Genomic DNA, 13278 nt, shown 5'->3' with positions numbered 1-13278 from the left:
AGAGCTGGAAACATTAGTAACAGAGCTGGATTTATGTATTTTGAACACAGGGGAACCAACACACTTCAGTGTACGTTACGGCACATATTCTCCCATAGACGTAAGTCTATGCAGCCGAACGTTGGTTCCACTGTTTCGGTGGAACACACCCGACGATCTTTGTGACAGTGACCATTTTCCCATCATTCTTACTTTGATGAACCCAAAATCCGTCGAGGCTCCCCCTCGATGGATTTTTAAACATGCTGATTGGCCAAAGTACACATCACTAGCTGTCTTTAACGACAAAAGCAGGCGGACCGTCGGCGAGGAAATAACTTACATCACCCAAGATATTCTTGCTGCTGCTGCTGAGGGGTCCATTCCGTTCTACTCGGGGACTCCTCGCCGAAAGCTCATTCCTTGGTGGAACGAAGACATCGCAGCAGCCATCAAAGAACGCCGTCGCGCTCACAAACATTACCGTAGAAAGCCTACTGCGGCCAACTTGGTAACATTTAAGAAATTCCGCGCTAAGGCGCGAGTTCTTATTCGCCTAAGTAAGAAGGCTTCATGGGAGAGATATGTGTCGTCTATGACGTCACATACTCCATCATCTCAAGTGTGGACTAAGCTTCGACGTATTTCGGGTATCTGAGGATCATCTTCTTTACCGGGAATTTCCATTGCAGGCAACATCGTTACTGAACCCCTCCTGATTGCTGACCATCTCGCTAGTCATTTCGCGGATATATCTGGCTCCGGGAGTTATCATCCTGATTACCTCGCTCTGAAGCGGGAGGCGGAAAGTTCTCACCTTAGTTTTGCCTCTCAAGCTTCAGAGGACTACACCGTGCCCTTTACGGAGTGGGAACTCCGCAGCGCCCTAGCGCTTTGCAAGGACACGTCTCCTGGACTGGACAACATCCATAACCAGATGTTGAAACACCTTAAAGTGATAGTCTATTATGTCTCCTTCGTGTGTTCAACCGTATTTGGATGGAGGGTAATTTTCCGTCTCACTGGCGAGAGGGCATAGTTATTCCTGTCCTCAAGCCTGACAAAGATCCTAAGTATGCAGGAAGTTACAGACCGATTTGTCTTACAAACTGCCTGTGTAAGCTGTTTGAGAGGATGGTTAATCGCCGACTAGTGCGGTGTCTGGAGAAACAAGGACTCTTGTCCGAGTACCAATGTGGGTTTCGGGCCGCTCGATCCACCACTGACCACTTGGTACGCCTGGAGAGCTCTATCCAGGATGCGTTTCTCCGCAAACAGCACTTGGTAGCTGTTTTCTTTGACTTAGAGAATGCCTATGACACCACATGGCGAATTGGTATCCTTTCAGTCCTGCATCAATGGAGATTCCGAGGTTACTTTCCGGCGTTTATTTGAATTTCGTGTCCCTCCGTCTATTCCGTGTCCGAGTAGGGAGGACCTATTCGCAATACTACGCACAAGAAAATGGAGTCCCACAGGGATCGGTCCTTAGTGTCACTCTGTTCGCGATTGCTATCAACGGTATTGTTGCTGCTGCTGGTCCAGCAGTTGCACCGTCGCTATATGTGGACGATTTCTCTCTGCACTATCGCTCGCAAAATATGGCAGTCGCACAGCGACAATTACAACACACTATTAGGAGGGGTGGAGCAGTGGACCTTACAACATAGCTTTCGGTTTTCTGCCGCAAAGATCTCTGATGTCCACTTTTGTCGTCAACGTACTCTTCATCCCCATTCTGAGCTTTATTTAGACCATGTCGTTCTTCCAGTTGTTGACACTTACCGATTTCTTGGGCTCCGTTTTTATAGTAAATTATCGTGGGAGCCACACGTGCGGCAGTTAAAAGTGCGATGCCCTAAGAAGATTAATATCCTGAAGTTTCTTAGCAGCACTTCTTGGGGGGCTGACCGCACGGTGCTCCTACGATTCTATAGGGCTCATATTTTATCTCGACTTGACTACGGCAGTGCAGCATATGGCTCAGCATGGCCAAGCGTTCTTACGAAGCTAAACAGCATCCACCAGAGCGAGGCGGGGTTAGGTTGGCGACGGGAGCTTTTCGTACAAGCCCCATAGCTAGCCTGCTCGCTGAGTCTGGTGTGCCGCCTTTATACCTGAGGCGCCAGCAAATGCTTCTTTCGTATGCTGCTAATTTGCGACAGATGCCACTTCATTCCAGCTATCCGTGCGTATTCAACAATGGCAACCGTTTTCTGTACGCTGCTTCTCCTCGAGAATCGCGGCCGGTTGGAATACGCTTGGAGAGCAGTTACAGGTTGTTTAACGTACCTTCGGTTCCTGGCCTTGTCAGAAAACCAAGTGGGGTACCTCCGTGGGTAGTAGGGCGACCTGAAATCATCCTGGACCTACACACTGGCCCGAAGGAAAACACGGACCCTTCGATTTACCGGAGGCTCTTCCTGTCCGTCGTAGGCCGCTATCCAGGTTCAGTCGTCGTCTACACGGATGGTTCAAGGACAGATAGGTTATTTTATGCTCTCCCGGAAACCTGTAGTGTGTACACAGCAGAGCTCTATGCTATCTGTGGAGCTCTGCGTTACGCACTGTACAATGAGCGTCGACACTTTCTTGTGTGTTCTGGCTCCTTGAGTTTGCTTCAATCTATTGATACCTGTTTCCCTCGGCACCCTCTGGTGCAGCGGATCCAGGACCTGCTGGTCGGGTGTTCGGATGCCGGCACCAGAATCACGTTTATGTGGCCCCCAAGCCACATGGGCATAGAGGGAAACGAGTTAGCAGATCAGGCTGCCAAGGAGGGTATTACACTGCCCCCGTTGCCTTTCAAGGATCCAGCAAGTGATATTCGCTCTCAGCTGAGACATCTGGTCATGTCTCATTGGGAGATGGAGTGACAGGCCATTCCACTTCCCAATAAGCTGAGAGCGATAAAAGGAACAACGAAGGTATGGAGGACTTCCCTTCGGGCATCGCGGAGAGAAGCTGTGGTGTTATGTCGCCCTCGGATCCGGCATGGTATCGTGATCACTCGCATCTTTTGAAAGGAGTACCTCCTCCGGTGTGTACCTGCGGTGACCATTTTTACGTGGTAGCAGACCTCGTCATCCGCTTTATGAGGGATGTGCGTTTGTTTTTTCGTGTGTAATGTTGTGTTTTTGCTGGGTATGTGTGTCAATTGCGCTTTTATCCTATTGACTTGATTTTAGTTTGTGTTGCGCATTTTAATGTGTTATTTTACCGTCTATCGTAAATTGTGTATATATATATATATATATTTGTGCTACCAGGCAATGCCGTATACCTTTGTCTCCTATATTTTCTCTTCTTTTACTCCAAAATAAGGCATTGCGAATTAGATCCACCGATTGTTTTAATCTCATACTCATTTTTCATCCCCATTTTTTAACTCTACTCAGTGGATATGTTTTTTTTAAATTTTAACTGTCACATATCATGTCGTCCATCTCGTTCATTAGGGGCCGATGATCTTCGATGTTAGGCCCCTTTAAACAACAAGCATCATCATCATTATACGTGTTATAGAAGTATCGTAAGATGGTTTCTTCTTTACATCAAGCACTCACGACAACATGATGTTAATGCTGTGATTGTTCAATTCCGTATGATGTTAAAACAGATGGTGCAAGTTCCTTTTATAAGAATTTCGAGTTCCTTTTTAAGCACTGTGTATCCAAGCGATTGTAGAAAATGTCTTTTTGCTTTAGTGAGCAAAAAATTAGTTTTGTTGTTCCTGCTGTTGCTGTTGTCGCTGTCGTTATCGCTGTTGGTGATGTTAAATATATGTTTATTGTCGTCATTAAAAATTATTGGCATGGTGGCAAATGCAATGACACATACAGCTCTTCACCTCGCAAATCTACCTTTTTGCTCGTTTGGTCAACAAGCGTCACAGTAATTGTGTTCACGCTTCGCGTGGTAACAGGATAATAAAGGAAAGGCATTGGTTTCTCCACTATCTTATAACCATAAAATCCACCGCAGGATAAAAGTCATGGATTGTATGCAAAATATTACCATTCAATACAGCTACCTGAAACAATACTGCACTGCACACGCACTATATTAATAGATGTTACCATGACATGATTGTCAGAAAAGTGGGGTATATCTTATTCTAACTGCTTCTCCTTAAAACCAAGAATACTCCCCAAGGAATTAGGCACATTAAAATCTACAATAAAGTTGCTTCTCATCCGTACTCTTGCTGTTGCATCTTGCAATGTAAAGGTTAATACAGGAGTTTTGTCGACGCTTCCGTCTGGAAATTTTAACATCTCAACATGCTCTGATTTTGGAAGGAACTGTAGCATAATATATTTTAAAATTTCTTCAATTTTATAAGCACCAGGATCGACATAAATAGTAACAGCTATATGTATTTTAGGATTAATAAAACTAACACACCACGAAACTGCTACGCAGGCTTAGCAGGGGAAGAGGTGATACTCCCACGTGGCGTGTACCAGGTGGCGGATAGGGGGGTCCTAACCGGCTTGCCGGCGGACTTGAGGGAAATAAAATATTCTCGCGGACCAAACACACACCTCTGTGGGTGGGGGAGGCTGACGAATAATACACCCACGGTATCCTCTGCCTGTCGTGGGAGGCGACTAAAAGGGGCCACCCAGGGATGATTGAATTAGAACCATGAAACTACTTTTGATTCGTACCATCACGCGGAGAACACCATGGGTTGCCTGTACTTGCGAGTTTTACCACTATGTTCGGTACGAAATGGGTTTGTGTTTAGTAGTAGTCATGAGCGTGGCCTGGGGGTTTCCAGTACCCGTGCGTCGTACCCATGTGAGCAACACCGCGGGTCTGGGCGTAGCCTGTGAGTTGTACCACTATATGAGCGACACCGTGGGTCTGCGTTGCCTTGGATTAGTATCCACTCTGTGAGGAACATCACGGGGCCCGTGGGACCGGCATTTGACATTTTTCTTCTTTCATTTCGTACCATTAGGGGCCGATTACCTCGATGTTAGGCCCCTTTAAACAACAAGCATCATCATCATCATCATCAGAGACTGCAAGCAGACTCGATTCAGTATTATGCTCTAGCAGCAGTCTCTTGGTCAGTAATCCTATTGCTCCACGAACCTACTACGATGGCGTAGCAGGGGGAGAGGTGATACTCCCACGTGGTGCGTCCCAGGTGGCGGATAGGGGGGTCCTAACCGGCTTGCCGGCGGACTTGAGGGAAATAAAATACCTCTCGCGGACCAAACACACTACCCCCTGCGGGTGGGGGACGCGCATGCAGAATACACCCGCGGTATCCCCTGCCTGTCGTAAGAGGCGACAACAGGGGCGACCTAGGCGCGGACATGGATTGCGGTTTGGTATAATGTGTTGGACCTCCTGTGGATGGGAGAGGCTGAATACATTCATAGGTAATCCCTGCCTGTCGTAGAAGGCGACTTAAAGGGTCATGTGGCCATGGTCCCCTCTTTATTTTATTATTATTTTTCCGAGGGTCAGATGTAGACCATTCTAAATTTTGATGTGCGTGCTGCCCGGAGATGGGCCTCTTACGTGTGCGATTACGCCCAAAAGCCCGCAACTGTCCACCCAGGACCATTGCGTGGTGGGAGCTCCATGTACCTTGGCAGTGGTATCCGCCTGACCACACAGGTCCCCGCACAGCCGAATGCCAGAAGGTCATATTATTATTAATTATTTTTATTTTTTTTCTCTATATTTAGTGCTCTGTAAACGCTATGGGGTACATGCTATTGCGGGTGACTGGAGGAAGGGAGTCTTAGTGCTCATTGCCTCAGTCATGCCGTATTAGGCATCGTTCAACATCGGACCCCGGGCAGTACCTGCTATGACCAGGTGGGTACTGCCTTGGCTGCTTGGTTCGGCTACAGAGACCCCTGATCGGAGTGGGTGGCATTCGGGGAGGATGCTATCGGGCATGGCTTCTAAACGAAGTCTGCTCTCTCAGGGTGGTCCCCCACCTAAGTCCTTAACTTTTGCTTCCCTGAGAGGTTCAACTCCCTGGGAACATGCGCAGCGTGAAGGAATGGGATCCAGCTTCCCTACGTTTCTGGTCGCTACCAGAACCGATGGGCACGATTTTAAGCTGGTGAAGTCGATCCTTTTTAGTCGGCACATCGAAGGCGTCTATGGCGAACTGGAGGAACTTAAGAAAATGCGCAACGGTAGTTTGCTTATGAAGACTCGTACAGCACTGCAAGCTGATCAGTTGCTTAAGTGCGAGCACTTTGGCGAAATCCCCGTCAAAGTGGAGGAGCATAAGTCCTTGAACCTGGTTCGCGGAGTCATCTTTCACCGCGACCTAATTTTGAACACTGACGACGAGTTGATGGAAGACATGAAGAACCGTGGCGTGACACACGTCCGGCGCATTACGCGCAAGGTCAACGGTGAAGACGTTGCCACTGGTGCCTTCATTGTCTCTTTCAAGTTGTCAGTGTTACCAGAGAAAGTCAAAGTAACAACTTATCGTTGCGATGTGAGGCCGTACATCCCGCCTCCTATGCGATGCTATCAATGCCAGCGATCCGGACATATGGTATCTCGCTGTTCGAATCAGGCTGTATGTGGTACATGTGGACGAGTAGCTCACGGCGCGGAGGAGTGCACAACTCCATACAAGTGCACTAACTGCTCCGGTTTTCATTCTCCTCGGGATCGGAATTGTCCGACATACCTGAGTGAGAAGAAGATCCAGGAGATCAAGACCCTGGATGGTCTTTCCTACCAGGAAGCGCGCCGTAAGTTTCATTCTACGAATACACCTGCCCGTACACTCGACTATAGCTTGATAGCTCAGAGTCTTCCAGGTTCGTCATTTACGACCAAGACACCTGTCCAGACGGCTGCGCCCAAGGCGACTGTTGCTGCTCCCAGCAACGTCGCAAATAGTCAAAGCTCGAAGGGGGGACCACCCCACCTTCGACCAACCAGAAATCTGTGCAGGCTGGCAGTTGCCAGCCGGCACAGCAAGGGGGGAAGTCCAAATATCCCCCCCCCCTAGGAGGTCGACGAAAGTCGTGCCCCAGCCGGCGGAGGCGGCATCGTCGACCAGGGCTAGGAAACCATCCCCCAGCCCGTCTAAACCTGAAAAAAAGAAGGGGAAGAAGAGCGCCCGTTCTGAGCGCTCTCGGACTTCCCCTGCGAAGGAGAAGTCATGCCCCCCATCTGGGGGGTATGAGTCTGCGCCGGGAGGCACTCCTGCTCCCAAACCTGCGCGCTCTCCTCGTAGAGGACCCCCTCGCGCCCGAAAAGTGTCGATTTTCTGGGCGGCACCCCTGCCATCTTTTGATGACGGGATGGATGTCGCACTGTCCTCTACATCTACGGATGTAGAATTAGATAGTGTTTAGGCTAACGAGCATATTTTCGCTCATAACCTAACACTCCTTTTATAGTCCACACTATGGCACTGTTACAGTGGAATTGTAATGGTTATGACAGGCATCTTGCTGAGTTACGTCAGCTCATTAGCGAGTACGCAGCGAGTATAGTCTGTATTCAGGAGACCAACTTCAGACCTGGTCATCATACGGTCTTGAGAAATTTCAGACTATACTCGACAGAACGGTACTATGCTCACCGGGCGTCCGGTGGTGTTGGCATTTTTGAACGTTCTGATACCTACAGCGAAGAGGTTCCATTAAGAACTCCCCTCGAGGCTGTAGCTGTTCGCGTTCCGCTGCCTGTCCTAACAACAGTGTGCAATGTTTATTTTCCACCAGGTCACGCTCTTAACATAACTGATGTCACTGATCTTATAGATCAGCTTCCACCTCCCTTCCTCTTGTTGGGCGATTTTAACGCCCATCACCCTATCTGGGGCTCTGAGACGCCTTGCCCCAGGGGTAGAGAGCTGGAAGCATTAGTTACCGAGCTGGATTTATGTATTTTGAACACGGGGGAACCAACTCACTCTAGTGTGCGTTACGGCACATATTCTTGCATAGACGTAAGTCTATGCAGCCGAACGTTGGTTCCACTGTTTCGGTGGCATACACACGATGATCTCTGTGACAGTGACCATTTTCCCATCATTCTTCCTTTGATGAACCAAAAATCCGTCGAGGCTCCCCCTCGATGGATTTTGAAACATGCTGATTGGCCAAAGTACACATCATTACCTGCCTTTAACGATGATATCAGGCAGACCGTTGGCGAGGAAATAACTTATATCACCCGAGTTATTCTTGCTGCTGCTGCTGCGGAGTCCATTCCGTTCTATTCGGGGACTCCTCGCCGAAAGCTCGTTCCTTGGTGGAACGAAGAAATAGCAGCAGCTATCAAAGAACGCCGTCGCGCTCACAAACGTTACCGTCGACAGCCTACTGCGGCCAACTTGATTACATTCAAGAAACTCCGCGCTAAGGCGCGAGTTCTTATTCGTCAAAGTAAGAAGGCTTCATGGGAGAGATATGTGTCGTCTATGACGTCACATACTCCATCATCTCAAGTGTGGACTAAGCTTCGACGTATTTCGGGTATCCATGGATCATCTTCTGTACCGGGAATTTCCATTGCAGGCAATATTGTCACTGAATCCCTCCTGATTGCTGACCATCTAGCCAGTCATTTCGCGGATGTATCTGGCTCCGGGAATTGCCATCCTGATTTCCTCGCTCTGAAGCGAGAGGCAGAACGGCATCACCTTAGTTTTGCCTCTCAAACTTCAGAGGACTACAACGTGCCCTTTACGGAGTGGGAACTCCGCAGCGCCCTAGCGCTTTGCAAGGACACGTCTCCTGGACCGGACAACATCCACAACCAGATGTTGAAACACCTTAGTGATGATAGTCTCCTATATCTCCTTCGTGTGTTCAACCGAATCTGGACAGAGGGTGATTTTCCATCTCAGTGGCGAGAGGGCATAGTTATCGCTGTCCTCAAGCCTGACAAAGATCCTAAGTATGCAGGAAGTTACAGACCGATTTGTCTTACAAATTGCCTGTGTAAGCTATTTGAGAGGATGGTAAATTGCAGACTCGTGTGGTGTCTGGAGAAACAAGGACTCTTGTCCGAGTACCAATGTGGATTTCGAGTCGCTCGATCCACCACAGACCACTTGGTACGCCTGGAGAGCTCTATCCAGGATGCGTTTCTCCGCAAACAGCACTTGGTAGCTGTCTTCTTTGACATGGAGAAGGCCTACGACACCACCTGGGGATATGGCATCCTTTCAGTCCTGCATCAATGGAGATTCCGAGGTAACTTGCCGGTATTTATTGCGAATTTTTTGTCCCTCCGTCTATTCCGTGTCCGAGTAGGGAGGACATATTCGCAATACCACGTTCAAGAAAATGGAGTCCCACAGGGATCGGTTCTTAGTGTCACTCTGTTCGCGATTGCCATAAACGGTATTGTCGCTCCTGCTGGTCCAGCCGTAATACCGTCCCTATATGTGGATGACTTTGCTCTGCACTATAGCTCGTGCAGTATGGCAGTCGCAGAGCGACAGTTACAGCAAGCTATTAGGAGGGTGGAGAAGTGGACCTTAGAACATGGCTTTCGGTTTTCTGCCGCAAAGACCTCCGTTGTCCACTTTTGTCGTCAACGTACTCTTCACCCTCATCCTGAGCTTTATCTAAGAAATGTCGTTCTTCCAGTTGTTGACACCTACCGATTTCTTGGGCTCCTTTTTGACAGTAAATTATCGTGGGAGCCACGTGCGGGAGCTCAAAGTGCAATGCACCAAGAGGCTTAACCTCTTGAAGTTTCTTAGCAGCACTAATTGGGGAGCTGACCGCGTGGTGCTCCTGCGATTCTATCGGGCACACATTTTATCCCGGTTAGACTACGGCAGTGCTGCATATGGCTCCGCAAGACCAAGCGTTCTTGCGAAGCTGAACAGTATCCACCACAGCGGGGTTAGGTTGGCGACGGGAGCTTTTCGTACTAGCCCCATCGCTAGCCTGCTCGCTGAGTCTGGTGTGCTGCCTCTACACCTGAGGCGCCAGCAACTACTACTTACATATGCTGCAAATTTGCGACAGATGCCACTTCATCCGAGCTATCCCTGCGTGTTCCTCAATGGCAACCGTTTGTTGTACGCTGCTCATCCTCGTGCGACGCGGCCGGTTGGGATACGCTTGGATAGCAGTTATGAATTGTTTGACGTACCTTCGATTCCTTGCCTTGTCAGACAACCAAGTGGGGTACCTCCGTGGGTTGTACGACGACCTGAAATCATCCTGGATTTACACACTGGTCCGAAAGGAGACACGGAACCTTCGATTTATCGGAGGCTCTACCTGTCCGTTGTTGGCCGCTATCCAGGTTCAGTCGTCGTTTACACGGATGGTTCAAGGACAGATACGAAGGTGGGCTGTGCGTTCGTTGTCGGAAATGATCGGTTTCTTTTTGCTCTCCCGGAAACCTGTAGTGTGTACACAGCGGAGCTTTATGCTATCTATGGAGCTCTGCGGTACGCACTGTACAATGAACGCCGACACTTTCTCGTGTGTACTGACTCCTTGAGCTCGCTCCAGTCTATTGATACCTGTTTCCCTCGGCACCCTCTGGTGCAGCGGATCCAGGACCTGCTGGCCGGGTGTTCGGATGCCGGCACCAGAATTACGTTTGTGTGGCTCCACAGCCACATGGGCATAGAGGGAAACGAGTTAGCAGATCAGTCTGCCAAGGAGGCAGTTACACTGCCCCCGTTGCCTTTCAAGGTTCCAGCAAGTGATATTCGCTCTCAGCTGAGACATCTGGTTATGTCTAATTGGGAGATGGAGTGGCAGGCCATCCCACTTCCCAATAAGCTGAGAGCGATAAAAAGAACAACGAAGGTATGGCGGACTTCCCTTCGGGCTTCGCGGAGGGAAGCCGTGGTATTATGTCGTCTTCGGATCGGCCACGGTATCTTGACGCACTCCCATCTACTGAAAGGAGAACCCCCTCCGGTGTGTACCTGCGGCAACCATCTTACCGTGGTACACATCCTTACGGAGTGTGTGGACCTGGTCGATCTGCGCCGTAGTCTTAACCTTCCGAGTACAATCTCCCTTATCTTGCGCGATGACGAGCAGTCAGCAGACCTCGTCATCCGCTTTATGAGGGATAGCTGTCTGTTTTATCGTGTGTGATGATGTCCTTTGTCCTAGTGTTGTTTATGTCAGCTGCGCTTTTATCTCATTGACTTCATTTTAGTTTGTGTTGCGCATTTTAATGTGTTATTTTAACCTCTAACGTAAATTATGTGTTAATATCTGTACTACTGGGCAATGCCTTATTCCTTCGATTTCCTGTACTTCCTCTTCTTTTAAGAGAACATAAGGCATTGCGTATTAGATCCACTGATTGTTTTAATCTCACCCTCATTTTTCTTCATCACCACTCTTTTTTACCTCTAGTCAGTGGATACGTTTTAAAATTTTAACTTCATGTCTCATGTCATTCATTTCGTTCCATTAGGGGCCGATGACCTTCGATGTTAGGCCCCTTAAAACAACAAGCATCATCATCATCATCACAATCGTCCAGTATCTGCTTTCTGAAACCGCGGATTTTACCGGCACCGATTCCCATCTTCTACAGTTTTTAGGCCTAATTGTTTCACTTTGCACAGGTTCATAAATCGAATCCAACTCGAGCTCTAAACCGTTCGAATACTTACTCTCCATCACATTAATCTTCTCTTTAAGTACGTCATTTTCAGCTTTAAGTTCCTCAGTGTCATTTCGCAGAATATTTATAATTTCCAACGCATTTTCATACACTCTATCTTTAGATTGCGAGCCGCCCTCACCGATAACAACATTCGCAACGCACTGTTCACAAAACCAATCTCCATTTGCATTAATTTTTTCTTCCCTGGGCCTGTTTCCGCACTTAAAATGCCACCAATGATCGCACAAATCACACAGGATGCCGTTTTTAACTATTTTACGGCATTTACCGCACTTAACATCAAGTTTTACACTTATTTTCTCGGGAGTAGACATAACCATGTTCACATTACCGGACGCCGTCTTATTAATTAATTAATTAAATACCGGTCACGTACGAAAGCAAGCCCAGAAGTCGCGTATGACAAGCTTCATTTACGAAACTTGGCTGCGTGGTATTCACGAGGAGATTCAACGTGAAGGGACGAAAGGTTAACCGCAACAAACAGAAGAGAGTAACCGATTTGTTTCCAAACGTGTTAATGGAGCTATGTTACTCGTTTCACTACTGTATGTACTGTATCCTGTCTTCTAAAAAGTTACTATAAAATAAGTGTTATACGGTCATTAAAGTGATGCCGTAAAATAGAGTTTCTTTGTATATTTTTAAGTACCAGTAAACATAATGTATACAGTAAAAGCCCGTAGATACATATGATTCAATTATGTGCTATACATGCTCAAAAACGGTTTTTTCTATATCTCGAAATTTCGATAACTCGAAATAAAATTTATCTCCCGAGGTGATTTGCATAATAATTTCCTTTATTCGACTGTAAAATGAACGGAAGTTTAATTTTATAGGTATCTCTGAACACTTGGAGGTAACGTTTGTTATGCTTTTTGGCGATAAGGTGAAGAGAAAATACCAGAAAATGTCACCGACACAACTCCCTGAAATACATTCAACTCATTAAAATTATGAAGTAAGAATAAACAAAAATGCACTGAAATGCGCGAAACTAGCACATACAAAACAGATCTGTATGTCTCACACATTATTAACATACGACTTTGACACGGGGGAAGACACAGAACCGCTAGAAAAACCACGTGGCATACAACTCCAATGAAATTACCCACAGAAAGGATGCTAATAGCGCGCGAACCACACGATAAGAAACTCATTCTTTCGTCCCGATTAACTGAGTCGCTAGCGCTCGGTAGCCTCTCTTGCTTTGCTCTTGCTTGTAGGACGATTGCCGTCCCGAATCCCCAGCCGTAAAGCACACACACTACCGTAACGAGCAGGAAACACGATACACGAAGGCGACGGACGATACACTCGCGAAATAAAGCATCAAATAAAAACGCTTGAAAATGAGGTTGGGTAAATTACACAAGCACATAAGAATTTATTCTTTATGCTAGGGGAAGAGTATTGACTGTACATAAGGTTATATTGGTCGAAAATAGGAAGAATTAGAAATAAAATGGAAGATGAGTTAAAAAATGGAAAGTTTCCGGGTAAATCGGAAGGGTTGGCAGATATGCATTGTAATCCATATCTTTTATAATTTTATTAGAAAATAAGGAATTGCGAATTAGATCTACTTATTATTTTAATCGCATAATAATTTTTGATCAACATTTATTTTAAATTCTAGTCAGTGGATATATTTTA

This window comes from Anabrus simplex, chromosome 4, assembly GCF_040414725.1.
Source record: "Anabrus simplex isolate iqAnaSimp1 chromosome 4, ASM4041472v1, whole genome shotgun sequence".
Classification (NCBI taxonomy): domain Eukaryota; kingdom Metazoa; phylum Arthropoda; class Insecta; order Orthoptera; family Tettigoniidae; genus Anabrus; species Anabrus simplex.
This window is presented reverse-complemented; position numbering follows the sequence as displayed.